Here is a 7732-nt window from a genome sequence, read left to right on the forward strand (position 1 = left end):
GCTCTGGTAGTTTTAGTGTTAATACAACTTATTGATTATGTGACGTGACAACGCTTCGTGGAGACTGTTTATTCGCACAGAGCGCGTTGTCACGTCACGAAATACATGCCGTCAAAATGCATGCTCTTGCGAGTTTTTTTTTTTGAAAAACTGAGTATGCAGGAATCTACATTCATCTTTCATTAATAAATCATGGAACAAAGTTTATTTGTATGTTTTGAAACGGAACTGAAAATACAACATTAATGTTCAAAAGTCGGAACCCGCAAAAAGATAGGTGTTGTCACGTCACAAAAGCATTGGGCTGCCAACAAGCGAATTCAACTGCAAACTATTCTTCAACTGAAGATTATTGTAGGAAATTTTCTCAATTTCACTTTAAAATCGTTTACCATTTGGAAATCGTGTGATTTATACATGAAAACGAGAAAAAATCTGTTTTTAGAGGGTCAAACCGTTGTCACGTCACGCTGGAATGGGTCATTAGAATTAAGGGAAAATGTTTCTCTATACTAGTAACAATACAGTTTGGCTCCTTTAAACTTATGTAACTGAGCCTGTAAAAATGAACGATTATAAAAAATTGGATTTTTTTAACTTAATACATTGTGACGACAACACCCCTCGTCGCAGCAACGCCGTAATGAACTCGGGTACGTACTGTCATGCGTGACAGAAAGAAACTGTGCTGAATTTCATTTTGGTTCTCCTCGATAACTTAGAGTTTCATTGTTTACCTCAAATTTACCTTAAATTATATCCTAAAATTACCTGTTTTGCTAAAATTATTGAATTGGGCACACTCAAAACGTGGACAGTTAGGATTCTTCCATTCCAAACCTATATGTACACTAAAATTGTAAGTGTTAAATAAATGAATTATATTATGAATAAAATTGTAACTATGTTACAGCTTGAAGCATAAACCAACAGAAAAACTGCGTTTTTCTTGCTGTCGAGATTAGTGTTACAATAACTCCTCCCCCCAACATACATAGTTGCAATACATTAGGTGTTTGCATATAATGAGTAACTTATAATAGCCCCTAAATGTACTTGTTTCCAGACGAACCGAACGATAATTCTAACGTAGCTCAATAAATAATAATGATTTATCACGGGTTGGAGCACATAAAAACATATGTACATCGCCTATTACTGGCTCATCTCGGAATGCATTTAAAATATTTTCCACTCATCAAACGAATCAGAAGAATATGCGTGGGAAACTTAAAAAAACCTGCGTCGCCGGCCCGGGCCAAACCCGGAAGGAAGGAAGCAGCACTTTTGGTCTTTTCACACGTACCCATTAGTGATTTACCGGCCGAAGCGGGTCTGGAAAACACCTGTTCCGATCGCGCTTCTGATCGACCGCCCGCCGGTCGTCGCCAGGCGGAATCGTAATCCGGTATGGGAAAAACAATCGGCGCCCGATCGGTGGTGCACTGAGAGCTTGTGGGGAAATTACATTCTTGAAATTCCTTTCCACCGTTTGTGGCAATACCTCCGACCAAAAGTTGAGTTGCAAATTGATCACTTAGCCAGTCGCGGCGGCATCCGATAAAATTCCAAACCAGACAATCATCAGAAAAGTGGAAAATGGTGGTGAGTGCATTTACTGCGTTTGGGAAAATTTAGCGGCGCCGGGATTTACTACCGGAGCTGGAAGGCGATAAGCAGCGGAATTATTTGCTTTCGCCCTGCTTATGGAAGCGTTGGAATCAAGCCGTCAGCGAGAACGACTTGTTCAAACTATCGCCGGAGGATATCGCGCTCCTAATTGATTCCATTTGAGCTGATCAACGCGTTGCCATCATCATCACGCGGACCCGATTCTGATTCAGCTGCAGCAATGGCCGATCGGAGCAATAATTGCACTTAAATGCAACCAACAAACCAGACCCCATAAAAGCTCAGCCATTAACTGTGAGGACCTCTGCTGATGACGACAACGACGGCGACGATTACTGGATGCTGATTGGACTCCCGGCCTTTTCTCGTCCCCCTCGAAATCTCTCTCGCTGCAATATCAAGTGGTTATTAACGACGACGTGAACATGGACCGGCCCGAGTGGTTCCCTCATAAGGTGTCCCTCGGCAGCGGCCCGAGCAATCGTATAATATATATTTAATGACACCATTGTGTTTCCTTTTTCGCGAAAGCCAAAAATTTATCTACATTATTACACAATAATTGTTCCGCGCACGGTGATGGCTTCTGAAGGTTTCCTGCTGGTCGGCAATCTGGCAGAAACAAGAAACAACATCATCGGACTCCATTCCGAGAGGTCCTTGTGTCTTGTTTTTATACTTTACCCGAAGCTCCGGTATGATGTCACAAATAGCCACGAAAGGAGGCGCTCTCGTGTCCGCGTTGCTCGTCATTTTAAAAGCTGTTTTCTTTTTTTTGTGATATCACTACGGCCCCGGCCTCTCAAACTGATTACCCCAAATGACTTGCTCAACTCCCGGACACAATAACGTATCCATCAGGGCGATGCATATTCTGAGCCACCGATGGAAACACGGGGCTCCCTTCGGTCCGGTAATGGTCGTTTTTCGTCCTCCCTGTGGTGGACAGCTCAGGACAACGGACCGGCCGCAGCAAAACCGCAAAAACTAATTCGACCCGATTCAAAAGTAAACTGCGAAAGCGCAGCTTTTATATTTTATTCCCCCGATCTCTCTCCGTTTCTTCGAGACCCCGCAAGAACATTTCTCGTGCGACGATGTAAGTGACCCCCGGAGGCAATCAATCTGCTGAATGGGACGTAAATTGACCCTCAATTCCTAACGGGGCGCTGCTTTCGTCGAAGCGCGCGGGACGCATATCAGTGCACTTCCTCCTTTTCCTCCCGCTCCTCCCAGGCGGAGGTCAGAGATTCTTGATGTCGAATCACTCTTGAATGTGTTGCTTTCCTCCATGATTGAGCGCATCATATTTCCTCGGTGTGTTTGGATTCTTTGATAACCCTTACTCTCTGTGCAAAGGCGATTCGTTGCGCTTGTTTGTATCATATTTCCAGTCACAAGTAGGTTATCGTAATTTTAAATTCTGGTTTGTTTGAAGTAAGTTGTAAGAAAACAAAACCATATCATTTTTAATACACTATTAAAAACGTTTGTGTCTCATTTGAGTACGAAGAAGTACCGGAATACAACAAGACGAACTTTGAAGCAATCAAATGTAGCCTACAAGCCATACAATGACATAACAGCGAACGAGATGTTAACTTATCCGTACATATTCCTCACGAAATTCTAAATAACACTATATCAGAATTTGTGCCGAAGAAATTCAATCAGCAAATATCCTATTTGGTATAACGCTCAAATGAGAAATTTACAGAAAAGAAAACAAAAAGCACACAAAAAATACAAAATAGACAAAATAGACAAGTAATCAAAATTTGCGGAATAACAGAATATTTCCAAAGAACTAAATTTTGCCATTAAAAGTGCCTACGAAGAGTATAATAGAAAGGTCGAAACAGAAGTCAAATCATGTCCGAAGAAATTCTTTAATTACGTAAAGTCTAAGCTCAAAAGCAATAACTTTCCATCGCAGATGCATCTCGATGAAGATGTAGGGAATTCTTCGAACGAAATTTGTAATCTCTTTGCAAATTTCTTTCAGGAAGTATATACCACATTTTCCGAAGAAAATCGCGATCGGGACTACTTTTCATTTTTACCGGAATATCCAAATGACATATCGGTAAACTATCTGTCACAACAAGAAATATGCCATGCATAAAATAAATTAGATGGAACGAAAGGGCCAGGACCTGACGGAACAGCACCTGTATTTCTGAAGAACCTGGCTGAGGAACTTCCTTTATGTTGCATTTTCAATATGTCACTACAAACTGGAATATTCCCAGAAAAATGGAAACAATTTTTTTTGGTACCTATCTTTAAATCAGGCGCTAAATCTGACGTAAGTAATTAACGTGGAATTGCCATTATCTCTTGCATTCCTAAACTATTCGAAGCAATAGTGAATGAAAAAGTCTTCCAACAAGTAAAGAATAGAATAACGTGTATGCAACATGGCTTCTTCAAAGGCCGCTCAACTGCAACTAATCTGTTGGCATTTGTGACTTTTATTTTGAATGCAATGGAAAATGGCATTCACGTAGAAGCTCTTTACACTGACTTCAGTGAAGCATTTGACCGCATCGACATTCCATTACTGCTCTTCAAATTGCAGAAAATTGGAATGGAACAAGGACTCTTAAACTGGCTGAATTCTTATCTAACAAATCGTGAACAAATTGTTCATTTTCAAAATTCTCTCTCAAATCCAGTAAAAATCACTTCGGGAGGCTCTCATCTTGGTCCTCTTCTTTTCATTCTGTACGTTAATGACATCTCCTTCGTTCTCAAGCGTATAAATGTACTTGTGTATGCAGACGACATGAAGCTGTTCGCGGCAATTGGTAATGAAAACGATATCGAAGCATTCCAAAACGAAATACATGTATTCCATACTTGGTGTAATAAAAATCTACTAAAACTGAATGTAAAAATATGCAACTCCATTACATTTAGCAGAAAAATTCATGTAGCAAATATTGTAAAACGTCTTGGAAATAAAAATGTGAAATAGTTAGAGATCTAGGCGTCGTCCTTGACTGTAAACTCGCATACAACTCTGCAATCAATAAGGCAAATAGTGTGTTAAGCTTTGTCAAACGCTTCTCACATAACTTCCAGGACCCATACACAATCAAGCTTTTGTATATCACACACGCATGGCCCATTCTGGAATACTGTAACATCGTTTGGAACCCGTATATGGTCGTACATGAAGAAAGCATTGAGTCAGTCCAGAAACAGTTTCTCTTATTTGCACTCCATAAGTTGAACTGGACCTCATTTCCACTTCCTTCATATGAAGCACGCTGCATGCTCCAAGCACTAAAGGAACGCCGTAAATTTGCAATGCTTTCTTTTGTTAATGATCTGATTTCGCAACGAGTACAATCAGCTGAATTACTAGAAAAATTAAATTTCTATGTACCTGGGCGTCAACTAAGAACACGCAATTTGTTTCTAACCAAAACATCCAGAACAAATTATGCAAACAACGCTTCTATCAATCGCATGATGCTTATATACAATCAGCACTGCGAATTAATTGACATAACAATGAATAAAAAACAGCTAAAATGAAACATGTACCGTAGGAATAATATTTAACTTAAGAAAACATTGTAACATTAATATATAAATATGTAGTCTACATTTGTTTGACGAAATGAATAAATGATAAATGATCTGAGAGACACTCACCCGAATTTCAACCACCCGAGTATAACATTTACTCGAATGCAACATTTACCCGGATGTAACATTTACCCGAATGTACTATTCACAGGTATATTGAAGGTATAAGAAGGTATTTGAATATTTAATTCCGATCGAATATCGAAATGATCAGATTTATAAATTAGCTGATATCCAAAAACTCATATTTCATTGCGTGGCTAGAGCAACAATTTCTTTCGTTCGCGCAGTGCGTCGAATGCATAGGAATGTGGCACAACAACCATAACAGCAGAATTTAACCATGCACAATAGTCCAGGAGGTGCATTTAAGTGGAAATTAGCATTTAGAGATCAACAGTTATTCTCTGGAAAAAAATTGTATTCGACAAAGTATGTGGACACCCAGTAGTTTCTTTCGGTTATATGAAAAGACTTTCACGTACGCGTTCATACTGAGTCCGCCCAACTGGGTCAGACTCCCTTTTATTCAATTCGTTTATTTCTTACAACTAGCTACAACCTAAATTCTATTATTATGCGTGGTCAGGCGAATTGTAGTAAAACACATAACACATGTGTCCGAAAAGATGTCAACCGGAATCGAAAGCATAAATAGGAAACGTTTGCGCATTTGCGCAAGCATGTGTTTGTCATTAAATTCACGCTAGCGAAGCTAGCGAAGAAGTGCAAAAGTAAACAAAGGAAGTTAATGGTCAGCGCGTCATATTATGCAATAAATAACCATCGGAACCTTTGCCTGAATTTACGACATGGTTCGCATGTTTATTTTGGTTGCACAGCGTGACGCACTTGCTAGAATTTTGTTGCCATAAGGGCATGTGTATCGGGTTGTAGGTGGTCCAGTGATCCTGTTACACCTTCCCTCTTTTTGAGAATGATGTAATCTAATGGAATCATTCGTGTTCAGTAAATTTCGCCTAGAATTCGTCTGACCTTACAATTATTCTGGTTTTTGTATGTATAAACATGTTTGTTTAATATTTGGAATATGTACATTTTTTTTTTGTATTCGAGTTAATTAACTAACTAATTACTAACTTGGTAAACTGTTGTAGTATACAATACAACATAGGTATTTGAATAGGTAATATTATAAACTCGTGATCGTCTGGGAATTTAATTTAGTTATGCATTCCCTTCCCCCTAATGGAGATGGGTTGCTCATTAGTTGCATTTTATTATGCGATTTTTATGTATAGTCTGTTTGTTTTTAGTTTTAATGTCTACAATTGTGACATTGGGATGCTCAATTGATATTATTTGGAATGGTCCAAGGTATATTTTATCTAGTTTTCTTCTGTTCTCATTCGTTAACAGGACTGAATCTCCTATTTTTATTTGTATTGGTTTGGCAAGTTCACTTTGTTTATCTGTACGCTTCTTTTTTATTTTATCAATTAACTCTTTAGTAGTCTTTGCTGTAACTTTTAGTTTGAACTGTAGCTCTTTGTGGTAGTCTTCGAGATTGTATATTGGTTCTATATGTGTAGGATTTTGGATATTGAAGGGTAGTATGGCGTTTCTGCCAAAAACGAGTTCGAAAGGTGTGTAGGAAAAGTCTGTGTGAGGAGTCGTGTTGTAACAGAATGTGTAGTAAGGCAGCCAGTCATCCCAATCACTTTGTGTAGGGTTGACAAATTGTCTTACGTATTCATTCAGACAACGGTGATTCCTTTCTAGTCCTCCTATGGATTGGGGGTGATAGGGTGTCGAAAAATTTTGTTTTATCTGTAATAGTCTAGATATGTTCTCGAATAATTCATTCTTGTATTCGGTTCCTTGATCTGTTTGGATAACAGAAGGAGTGCCGTAAACAAGGATGCAGTTTTCGACGAAAGCTCTTGCTATTGTAGATGCTTGTTTGTCGGAGGTTGGTTTTATTATTACATATTTGGAAAGGTTACATTGGATAGTTAGGGCGTATCTGTTTCCGGAATTTGATTTATTGAAGGGGCCAATCGTGTCCATGGATATATGGTCGAAGGGTTTTTGAGGGGTTTTGGTTTGTATATAATTTTCGTTAGATGTCGTTAAGTATTTGTTCTGTTTGCACTGTATGCAATTTCTGACGTAATCATAAATTTCTTGTTTCATTTTTGTCCACGAATAGAGTCTACTGAGTTTTTTGTATAGTCGGCTGGCACCAACGTGTCCGCCTATTGGTGTGTTGTGAAATTTTTTTAGGATACTTAGTTTTTCTTCACTGCTTTCTATCACACGCTTGGGTGTGTAGAGCACTATTTGCAAGTCTTTTAGTGAGTCGTTACAAGTCTTCTTGAAGAGTTGAACGCTGCATAATTGGAATATTGCGCTCGATAACGCTAGAGCTATCACGCTTATTCTCAGTTTCTTGGTCATATTTTCAATTTTTTGTAATAAGTTTCCTAGGGATTTTTCGTCATTGCTTGCAATTTCAGTGTATGTCGACATTTTTTCT

Source organism: Toxorhynchites rutilus, chromosome 1 (assembly GCF_029784135.1).
Source record: "Toxorhynchites rutilus septentrionalis strain SRP chromosome 1, ASM2978413v1, whole genome shotgun sequence".
Classification (NCBI taxonomy): Eukaryota; Metazoa; Arthropoda; class Insecta; order Diptera; family Culicidae; genus Toxorhynchites; species Toxorhynchites rutilus.